This window comes from Mytilus edulis, chromosome 3 (assembly GCF_963676685.1).
Source record: "Mytilus edulis chromosome 3, xbMytEdul2.2, whole genome shotgun sequence".
In the NCBI taxonomy this organism is placed as follows: domain Eukaryota; kingdom Metazoa; phylum Mollusca; class Bivalvia; order Mytilida; family Mytilidae; genus Mytilus; species Mytilus edulis.
In genome coordinates, this window is record NC_092346.1 from 17,276,591 (window position 1) to 17,288,922 (window position 12,332).

Consider the following 12,332-nt stretch of genomic DNA (forward strand, 5'->3'; position numbering starts at 1 on the left):
GGACGCCGCCGACGACAACGACTACGACGACGACGGTGTTGTTCTTGGTCAACGAAATATTGCTTTACGGGGTAATTGGGACAAGGAATTAAAAAAAGAGGACGGAAATTTCCAATCTTTTATCGACTGGAAATCAACATATGATCTTACTCTGAAAGAGCATCTTGAGACGGCAAGTAGATCATTGCGTTATTTATCACCCAAAGTACAAAATGAACTTATTCAATGCTGTGAGGTAGAAATTAGAAAACGCCTGATAGATAATTGCAAGAAAAGTAAATTCTTCGCGGTGTGTGCTGATGAAACAACAGACGTGTCCGTTAAAGAGCAATTATCAATATGCGTGCGGTACGTAGATTCCGACTTTAACGATATCCGTGAAGACTTCTTAGGCTTTGTTGAGCCAGGACAAGTTGATGCTGAACATATATCTAAAGCAATTGGAGAATTTACAGAACTGGGAATTGAACTTGGTTAATCTTCGCGGACAAGGTTACGACGGTGCAAGTGTAATGAGTGGTGTAGTTTCGGGTGTTCAACAACGTATATAAGAGCAGTGTCCGAACGCGCCCTATGTTCACTGTAAATCGCATAATTTAAATTTAGTAGTCACAGATAGCTGCAAAAATGTCAGACAGGTCCGAAATCTAATGGCATCCGTTGGTCAAATGACTTGGTTTCTATATGCATCTTACAAAAGGAAAGACATTCTGAAGTCTTTTACTGGAGATAAAGACTTGTTAAATGATCTCCTGGAAGGTATAGACTGTGATGGTGATAATATAGATGTATCACTACTGAAAAGAAAGAGTGACGCCATTTCCTGATTTTAGTTAAAATATGACGGTTTTGTGCACAAATCACATTGTTTATTGAGTATATTTTATTATACCTCAGTTATCATTTTCTATATAAAATAAGTACTCGATATTTTGACTATTTTTTCAAATTGCAAGCGTTGAACTATTGGGCCGGTCAATAGTTACCAACTATTGGACCTCGATGAAACTATTTGACCGCAAGCGTCATCATATTTCGCGGAATTTGCAATGCACCTACGGAGGATTTTGAAAATACCGCGAGAGTAACGACGTCGCTTTTTACCTTATTGTATCTAGGGTTGACGTCAGTGCAAGGCGTAGCTTTAGCATTTCATAATATTTATGAAGTAAACGTTATGGTTGGGTTTCTGCTTTATATATTACGATAGATGATTTATTACCGCCAGTAATCTTTTCTTTTTCGATATAATAAATCACTTACTGACTGGATATTCGTGGAATAGTAAGTTTATTATCCCCTCGGATACAACTATTGGCCCTCAGGACAATAATTGCACCTAGGGGACAATAAACTTACTATTCCACTCATACCCAGTCAATAAGTATATAATGGTTCTTTTCATAATTCCAATCTTATTTGTAAATATCGGATAATAATTTGATTTCATTAGTGGAATCAGTTTCGAGTGACTGAAATTGAAAAGGTTAAAATATCGATTATTCTGTCTTCTGCACAACGAACCAAAAATCAAGGTGACAAAGCAACTCGCCTCTTAAAAATGGTGCGTTCCTGTTACTACAAGTAGTTAACCTTTGCTTTGACATTCTTTAGATTTACATCCAATATTTTGAACTGGTGAAATATTCAAAAGGTTATGCTGACGTCATTTCATGTTTAAGATAGTTTTGATACCTTTCTCGACATTCTCCAGTAATAAAATCTTCTATAAAAGTTAATCCTACAACAGTTTACATGCCTTCAACCACGCTTTAAATGCCCGCGATTTCGCGGGTGTGTTCTAGTGATAATAACAATTGGAAGGGTAAACTTAATTACATATTACTTACATTCTAGTTGTTTATGCTGAATTTCCAATAGAATTTTATATCTATATAAGTAAGACTATTTGAATCAAGTCATATGTATATAATGTATCCCTCTCTGTCCTGGAAAAAAGAGCCTCCAACAGCATGAACAACTTCTTTGGATTATACATTTGTTAAGAAAGGATTTACTATGCCAATTTATATCATACATATTTGAGTATGCTGCTTTTTTGTGATCAATTCTGATTGACTGGCTCATAGCATAAACTGTGCTTTGATTGCAGGGTTTGTGTCACTCTATATTTATGTTTTATAGTACATTTGTCATTGTTTATCTTGATTGATGACATGGTGTTGTGTCTCCTTCTTTGAACTTTTATTTTGAACCCGTCTTTCTATATTTTAACTAAAATTCCAACAGATAAATAGTTAATTATTAACTTTAGGTTGTACGACAGGCAGTTAGACTCTAAAATCTTTCTTCTCTGCAATGACTTAAGAACTGTTCAATCAATCTTCCCCATTACAAAAGATTAGTCAAATGAAATTTATTTCTTTTTTAGATAGACCATGCCTTGATGTTTAGGAGTCCTTAATCAATCATCACCATGAAGGTCTTTTATGTGAAAAAATAAGAACAGTTTAACAACTCCTTTTAAATTATTAACCTGAAGTAAACATAGAGGTCAAGGTAGATTTATGATGATTTTCACTTTTGTAATTCTTTTTAAATTATCGTCAGTTTTTATGGATTAGACCAATTTATCATGTTTATATTTAAACCATCGTTAAATTGAAAACAAACTTTTTCCAAATTTTTATCTGATATTTCTCCAGAAAATTGAGATATGGTTTAGTTTCGATAAATTTAGTTTTTACTGTTCTAGAATAAGTGTCCTGATTGGTAACAATATAGTGCTTTTGTTGTTCAAATGCTTATTACTGGACAATTGTTTATTACAGAGTATCAGAAATGATCGACCCTTACAATGGCATTAATAATTATGATGAACCTTTGGTTGCTGTCAGTTTGACAGCAAACTTGTTTTCATTTCATTAAAACTAATATCTATATAGCACTGTTATATCCTGCCATACATAAATAGCAGTTTTTTCTTTAATATAGAATACCAAAGATAGATTTATATTCAGAAAGTCCCAACTTTACACTATTTATTTGTTACCATGACTACTTAAATGTCAGTCATATGTTTTGTGCTGATAACTTTCTTTATAAGTGGTTCTGTTGGTTTTTTTAAGTCTTCAGTCATCCATTACCATATGTCAGGTAACAATTGACAGTTTATGTCCCATTAAGAGAGATTTATTACTTATTCTAGTGTGCAGGTTGAACTTGTTTTTAATAATTCTTTGATGTCAAAATCCATGTCTTCATCATGAAATTTATGGCTCTGGATTTGAAAGATAAAATGACTTTCCTCATCAATATTTTCTACCAAATGCTATTTAAATATTAATCATCAAAAGAAAGTGATGGGTATTAAAAGAACAAACCAGACAGTTTTTTCTTTCTTATTTTATTCATTTTTATTTTTTTTATATTTATTATTTCCCATTAATATGGATAAAAATATAATGTGTTTCATGCAGTTAATATATGCATAAATATTGAGATTTCAAATAAACATTAACCTGTCTTATTATCTATTACAGATGAAGTAAGAGACAAACCATTGATTGTCTCCCTTGATCGTCCATTTTTTCAGTATTTACGTCTTTTCGTCCTTCTATCTTTTTGTTCAACCTTCCCAGTTTTGTCTCGCCTGCAACGACGGTTGCAGTATGTGAGTATAGATATTACTATCTGGCGGCGGCGGCGGCGTTGACTATTTGTTCAAAGCTTTATATTTTTAGAAGGTAGAGGAACTGAATGCTAAATATTTTATATGCAGATACCTTATGTTACGAAATTTCGGTCTGTCATATGTCCAGTGTCCTTGACCTGATTTTCATAGTTCAGCGACTGCTTGAAAAAAAGATGAGCATTTTTTTCATGTGAATTTTTCACTTATTATGAGTAATAGGATAAACATATTTCGTAAATGGGTTCCTTGCAACGTTAACCTGTTTGTCAGACAGGATTCACCTGACCTCACTCATAGATCAGTGATCAAGGTTAAAGTGACTATAATGGGTACATATCAGTCTGGCAAGAGTCATCTGACCTTGATCTCAATTTCAGGGTTCATTGGTTAAATGTTCAGTTTTTTTTTGTGTCTGTTTTTCAAGTACTTCCTTCAGCAATAGGTCAACTATATTTAAACAAGTATTGATTGTAAGGCGTACATGTCTTTATGGCACGGTTCATCCAACCTTGTCCTCATTTTCATGGTTCATTGATCAATGTTAATGTTACCTGGATAAGTTTGTTTCTTAGATGTGCAATAGTTCAACAATATTTTAAGCATATTTAGATAATAAGTGTATATGTTTGTTCCAATTTGGTTTATCTAACATTCACTTCATTTTCTTAGATCATGTTAAGACTTAAAGTTTATGTTATAGTTAAGCTTTATATTTAGGACTACCTACATAATATCAATAGTTTGTAAAGCAATCATCATAAGCATTAGGTCAATTATATTTTGTGTATAAAAAAATTATAAGGTGTAAAGTGTATATGTCGGTCTGACGGCATTTATCTGATCTGAGTTTCTGTGATGTTTTTATTTATCCTTCAACTCGTGTAGGCAAATTATTCTTTTACGTTTTGTTTTAATCCAGTTAATTAATGACATTTGATATTTTAAAGATAAAAGATCTTATTGTAGAATATGAATATGAAACAATAACAGTAGTGCCTGTAGTTACGTGGTATCATTTCTTTCAGGCTACAACCAAAAACCTTCAAGTGTTAACTAATTACTTAAATTATGTCAGTTCAATAGGAAATTTTCATAAGAGCTCAATTTTAATATTGCTTTTTGTGGAAATAAATTTGCATGAGCAGTTGAGGTTACTTAATGATAGATTTTCTACAGTTCCACCTGATGAGATGTGGTTTCAATTCCTTCTTTATACAGAACTTGACAGAATATAATTTTCCTTTCGAGAAATTTGTTAAAGTGTGTGTGTTTTATGCTTTATTGTCCCCTTGCGTAACGCTTTGCGGGAGACATGGACATACCTGGCGTCTATCCGTCCGGCCTTGGTAGCGCTGTCACAGGTACAATTTTTTGTCAGATTTTTATAAAACTTAAACTACAGGTTATTATCAGCAATATCTCGGACAAGTTATATAATGGTGGCTGATAGACTTTTTTTTAAAGAGTTATGCCCTTGGAAATATTAAATTTATGGAACCTGGCCTTGTTAGCGCTCTAACATGTACAAGTTTGCCAGATTTATATAAAATTATACTATATGTTAATATCAGCAATATCTGGACAAATTCTATAATGATGGACGATTGACCATTTTTAAAAGAATTATGACCCTTGGAAATATAAAATTTTTATAAAACTTATAGTATGAGGTCTGTTTGAAATATTTAGTTTACAAAAAGAATTTTTTTTAGTCCCCCGCACACACTTATTACTGAATTGTTTAAAGAACAACAACAAAAATGTTTTTTTTTCGATATTGCCCCTGGATAGATTAAATATATGCAACGCAGGACATTTTTGGAACTCTGTTCTTTTATTCGAATAGAGCTGATAAAGTAGGGTTTTTACAATTCATAAATGCAGTTCACTTAGATTCATCATTTAGAAATGGTTTACTCTAAAATTAAATTTTTTATTTATTATTTAAATGGGAAAAAATCAGCTACAATCTGAACAACAAAAAGATGTTAATACAATATAATCCAAAAATTTAGGTATGAAATACGACAACTACTGACTTGGTTCTAGACTTAGGACGGATACACAAATGTAGCCTGGGTCTGAATTCAATCCAATCATCACAGGCACCTGGGTATTGCAGCTCGATATATTTATGGTTGTTTGCACTGAGTAATATTCAATTTTCTACTTTTATAAAGAAACTATTTTTGTTGAATAAGCTAAATGTGATTTTTTTCCCTGTGAAATACAGGTTATTTCAAGCATTACAGTAAAGTTTTGTGCTGATGAGTTCAATAGTTTGAAAGAAATTAGTATATTGTAAGACGACATCTGTAGCAATTTGAGAAAAATTTCTTTGAAAAAATCAGACGCCACATCATCATAGAATACAGTGTTTACAAATAAATTCACCAATTAGCATGAATGATGATCAAATATTCCTCTCGTCGGCATTAAACATTGGAAAATAATACAAAAGATGACTATTAGATGATGAACACCGCACATGTACCTCTTTGTCTTCATTATAAGGTTCTTCTTGGTCCATTTTTACCTCTCATTTCCTTTTAAATTTGGCTAATTAATTAACATTTTGTGGTAATTAACACATATTTATGTAAGAAATGTGTAATTAAATGATTGTTTTTTCAAGCTGAATGAACTATCCATGATTTCAGTAAGACCTTTTGTAAAACTTTAGTTCGCATCACGTTCCAGAGAGGAACATATAAAGGTTCCTTATCAGTAAATAGTTTGCTGTTCTTACTTTAAACACATTTTATTTACTTATTACTGTATATTTCTTAAAGGACACTGAGGAAGAGTTTGATTTTATTGCCCATTATAGGAAATAAGGAGAAAAAGTCACATAAAGCTCTCGAAACACTTGAGTCTGGTTGGTCTACATACTTATATTCAAGGAAGAGCTTTATTTCAATGGCAATTTTCACTTTAAATATGTTTTTGAGACTCAATAAACTCAAAATATTTCATGTTTGCAATATTTCAGTGAAATAGCATGACATATTTAAAAATGGAAATACATACAAGTAAGTTCATTGGTGCATGTGTAGCTTCCCTATTTAGGAGTAATACCACCATTGATGTTTCCCAATTAGTCTTTGTTAAATTTGAACTACTAGAAAAAATTGATTGCAGAATTTTCTTTATTCTAGAAAAAATAAAATACTTGGCATGAGTAAAGCGTTATCCTGTCCAGTACTATAGACATTATTTAACATTAAATTTCATTTTACAAGCTTTAGTAATCATTGCATATGAGATAATAACCATCACTGCAAGTTAATCAATAAAATTTTCAGCTTCCCCCCCCTAGTTTACAAGCTTTAGTAACCATGTTACATAAAGCTTCAAAAATATTTTGAATATCAAATAAAATAGAATGGTGTTTTGAAACACTCAAGATTTATGTTTATGACTCATAATTAGTTTCTGAAATGGTAGGATTAACATCCAACAACTGTCAAATTCAAGGCAGATTTTTTTTCAATCCTTTTACTTGTGACATACTATGATTTGGTGGCATTACACCCTATAAACAATACGCTTATCTTAACTTATTTGGGGTGATTTTAATAAGCCTGATACATTCCCTCTGTTTTTCTATCCATACTCAAAATCAAACAGTTTTATTAGAATGAATGGTTATTGGATAAGAGATTTTACATTTTTAAAAAGAAATCAAATGTAGGTATGAAGTTCTGAACATCCATATTGGTTAACAATCAGAACTGTTGATGTTGATACTAAATTTGTGATTAAAGTCATATGAAACCAGTGACAGATAAAAAGAATAGTTATCCAATTTTTGAACCAAAGCATGTATATATCGTTAACTTTTTGTACACGATTTTGTAATTTTTAACGCATCTATATATAGTCGTAAAAATTCTCTCGGTCTGTTATGATGTTAAAATATGACAGCTTATTAATTTTCGTGCTTTGAAGCCGAAGTTTACCGATTGTCACCTTATAGTAAACAATCAACAAAAAAGCATGGATATTGATATAAAGCTTTTTAAAAGTTTTGTGGTTTTGATATATCATTGCCATTCAAATTGTTTGGCTTTAATGATAGTTGATACTGAAAGTGCTTCCGACACACGCTTTTTAATTTTTTTTAATTTCTGTTTTCTTTTTTCTATTTGAATTTGATTTTTATGAAACGTGAATAAACATGTATTCTTATGAAAAAGGATGTACTACTCCATGCCTTAATGAGGAAGATATAATGCCTTTAATATTATTTATGACTATGCACAGATACCCTTCAATTAAAAATAAAATGAAATAAGATAATATTTAAATTTTATATACAAAAGCTGTATAATTAGGAGATAACCATTTGGGGAATTGATGGTCGCAAATTAAGTTTACTGGCGACGCGTTAGCGGAAACAGTAAACGGGTATTTGCGACCATCAAATCTCCAATTGATGCCGTCGAAGCTTAAAATACAATATTGTTATCTCCATTCTAATGAAACTGGCAGCAAACAACGTTAAACATGTATCTAAAATCTTTCATATGCCGTCTGCGCATGCGCGTACGTCCAATAGCATCAAGTGTCAATTGATGCCATGTAAATAAGTGACGTTATCCAATCAAAATGAACGTTACAAACTTTGTTGCATTATAATTGTTATTATCACTTGTTTTACTTGACACTATCATCAATCCTGTTTCTCTATTGATGTCTACTGCCCATGGATCTTTGATTCCATCAGCCTCTGATAGTATTGTCTTCCAAGTTGTACCATCTGGTGATACTACCACGATACTGTTGTTTTCATTGGATGCTATATAAACAAAGCCGTTCTTGTCTAAAGTTAGTCCTTTTGGGTCGGTAATTTTCTTGTGTCTGATATGTCCAGAGAGGTTCTCCAGGACTTTTATAGCAACAGACTTTGTTTTCAGAAGAATATAAGCCATAGATATTTCCTTGGTAAAATGCAATAGGTCCCACACCTCCCATTCCTCTTAAGACGGTATGTCATTCAGATTCACTCTAGTACTCTGGTGGTTACCACCACTGATGACCAAAATTTTACCATCACTTGTCACTCCATCACAACAATGAGAAAGTTTCATTGTTTGAGGAATTTTATTCTCTTTTACATCCATCAGTAATGTATGGTATTCGTATTCTTGTGTGACAGCCACTGTACTTTTTCTGACAAAAGCAGGCATTCATTGGATGTCCTGTGAATGTAACTATCTTTCTAATGAAGATGCCATCGCTTTTGAACAGTACTAGATGTTTTTTGTAATAGTCAAGTACTATAATAGTACCATCTGGTAGTATCAGACATGCATATATATATCTAAATGCTTCATATCTTCTGGAAGTGTAAGTGTTGTCAACACATTTGGCTTTATTTGTTCAATGCCAGAAACTTTTGGAACCAAGTGCTGAGCTTGATCTTTTCTTCCAGCATTTATTTTACATGTAGAAGAGGTGGCATTGATTTTGATATCTCCCAATGATTTGACATTTTGAAATATTGATTGAAGAGCAGATGAAATGTTCACCTCTAGATTCTTTTCTTCAGCACTTTCGAAATCTTCAAAATATTTTGTCGCTTGTGATGTAATTTCTCAATTTCTCTCAGACCAATATACATCTGTAGCTGGGTAGCATATTGCGTCATTTTGGTAAACTGGCTCTGCATAAGGTCTATTTGACTGGCTTGGTGTTCCATTTGTAGAACGAGAGTGTTTGTCCATGTTAGATTTAAGCTTTGGATGTTTAGAGTCTAAGTCATTAAATAGGTCTTGTTCCAATTTGTTTAAATTATCATTGATCAACTTCCTCATATAGCACATTTCTTCAGTGGCTTTGGTTTTCTGAGTATTGATGGTACTTATCTTGGTTTTCAGATACTTTATGACTGTATCTAAGTTTCACTTCACATTCTTCAAATCTTGATCTAAAAGTTGAACTGAGGCAGATAATTTGACTTGCTTTAGAATATCAAACAAGGGTCTCATTTCTTGACATTTCGGATGTTTAACAGTGATGCACTGAACACAGCAGGGGCAGGCGTGGAAAGAGCAGTAAAGCTCAAACTTCCTCGTGTGGTCTTTGCATTGGCTACAAATTTATTGCATGAATGTAGGTAACTTTCGGTAATCTGCAGCTGACATGGTTTTATGATTCGTAGACAGATGGGACTTACTGTGATGTTTTTCAGTCTCTACAAAAAAAAAATTCGCAATCTGTCCACCATGTGACTGCTGAGTTGGATATTCCATCATCATGGCATATTGTACAAAGATGCTTCACTGATGAGGTCATTATACTTTTCTCTTTATTCTTTATATCTGAAATGTATGGGGGAAAACTCTCTGATATGAATTTATTCATCAGTTATGTGCTTTGTCATTAAATGGAGGATATTTACCGAAATTGTTGAACCAATTTAAATGTATTTAATTGATGTTTGTTTTTACAACTAATAATTTTTATTTCTATACTCCTTTTGTGTATACTAATGATTGTGTGCACTGATTCAAAATTCTAAATGAACTGTCTAAGAAAGATTTACACATTTGTTTAACCAAACATACATGTTTTGATGGTATATGTATGTATATGCATGTTATCAATCTGTTTAGATCTTTCTTAAAATACCAATATATGATTCTCACATTTTTAAAAAGTTATAAGACTGTTAAGCAAACATTTCTGAATGTCAAATAAACAATATTTTTAATACCACAATGTCTCATCATTAACACCATAAAAGTACATGTAATTGAAATGTAATTCAAAAGTAATTGAGCATTACATGTTGTTGTCATTGTAATTAATTAAATTACCATTACATGTAATTAAAAAAATGTTCAATTACACATTGCTTTCAATTACATGAAAAATTATAATGCATCAGGAGTACACGAAAAAGAGATCTGTAAAATAACTTAAATTGAGTTTCGCGACAACAAAGATAAAGCAAAGTTACCATGGAAATACGACAACGATTAAAAAGTACATTAAACTTTTTTATGGACTATCGAAATAAAATGATCAAGCATATTTATCTAAAAATGTGTTACGTGATGAATTTGGACTGTAATGCGATTTTGTTTTATGAACTGTAAAAGAACTGGATTTTTTTTGATTTTGGAGATAATATATATATAGCAGCACCTGCATACGGGGTATATATCTCCCAATTGATACGATATTCCCGTGCTTGCATTTCCTATCACGATTTTCTTGATAGAGGGTTGCTGCTCACAAGGAAGCTATTAAACCAAGAGTTCCAAATGGTGAAGTTGAAATCATCCCTTCGTAAATTTTACGGACGCCATCACGAGTTGGTTGACCGTTATGGAATAACCGTATCACAAATGATATCGGATATGTTCCTTACGTCGTAACTACAATCCCCTTCCCTTTCCTGAATGTGACCTACCGAATTAGACTATTTACCGGATTTGTTATCACATAAGCAACACGACGGGTGCCACATGTGGAGCAGGATCTGCTTACCCTTCCGGAGCACCTGAGATCACCCCTAGTTTTTGGTGGGGTTCGTGTTGTTTATTCTTTAGTTTTCTATGTTGTGTCATGTGTACTATTGTTTTTCTGTTTGTCTTTTTCATTTTTAGCCATGGCGTTGTCAGTTTATTTTAGATTTATGAGTTTGACTGTCCCTTTGGTATCTTTCGTCCCTCTTTTATATATTGTATTTCAATTTTTTTCTACGTTTAAAAGTACTTCTTTAATATACAGCCAGATGACTGTTCGCAAGAAACGATTTAAAGGTTACTTAGCTGATTCATGTTATTGCACGAACAACTGTCGTTAAGACAGAGAAAATGTCTGGATAAAGGAATTAGGGACTGCATTGCATATGGTTGCGATGATAAAGTCAAAGAAATAGGCAAAGTGAAATTTGTCGATGTTGTTAGCCAAAGGAATATGGAACTTATACATAAGCCAGTGTTTCGACCAGGTTTCGTATTTCAATTGTGGTGTTTATGGAAGAACTAGTGGTTTACAGTTGAAAATTGGAAAGTATGATGACATTAACTTGAAAATAATACAGGGATATTAAACTAGCTGTACATTTGTCTTTATTGTCATGCTATACATAGACATATATCTTTTATATATTTTTATCCTTTTTTTTTCTTTTCTGATATTTTGCTTTCAAACTACTGTTTTGTGAATAATACTTATCTATTATGTCAAATCTTTGTTTGCCAGATGAATTTGTATTTGTCACACATTTCATTTGTGTACATACTGATGAGAAAGTTTGCTTACAATTATGAATTTACTTACAGTTTTGACATTTAATTGTCAGGGTTTAGGAAATGAAATACTAACAAGAGAAAAGACGTTTTTAATTTTTTGAAATCTAAAAATTATAATATTTATCGATACAGGATACTCATTTTACTACAGACATCGAGAGAAGTATAAGATCGATGTGGGGATGTGCATGCTACTTCTCGTCTTACCTATCAAATTCAAGAGGATTTGCAGTTTTATTAAGAAAAGGGAGATTAAAATGGTAATTACATAGCATTAGATATTGTGATTGGTGAACAAAAGATAACTCTTGTCTCAGTTTATGGTCCTAATACAGACAGTCCTAATTTTTATGACAATATTATGAACACTTTTGATTTTGGAAATGAAAGTTTTATACTTTGTGGGG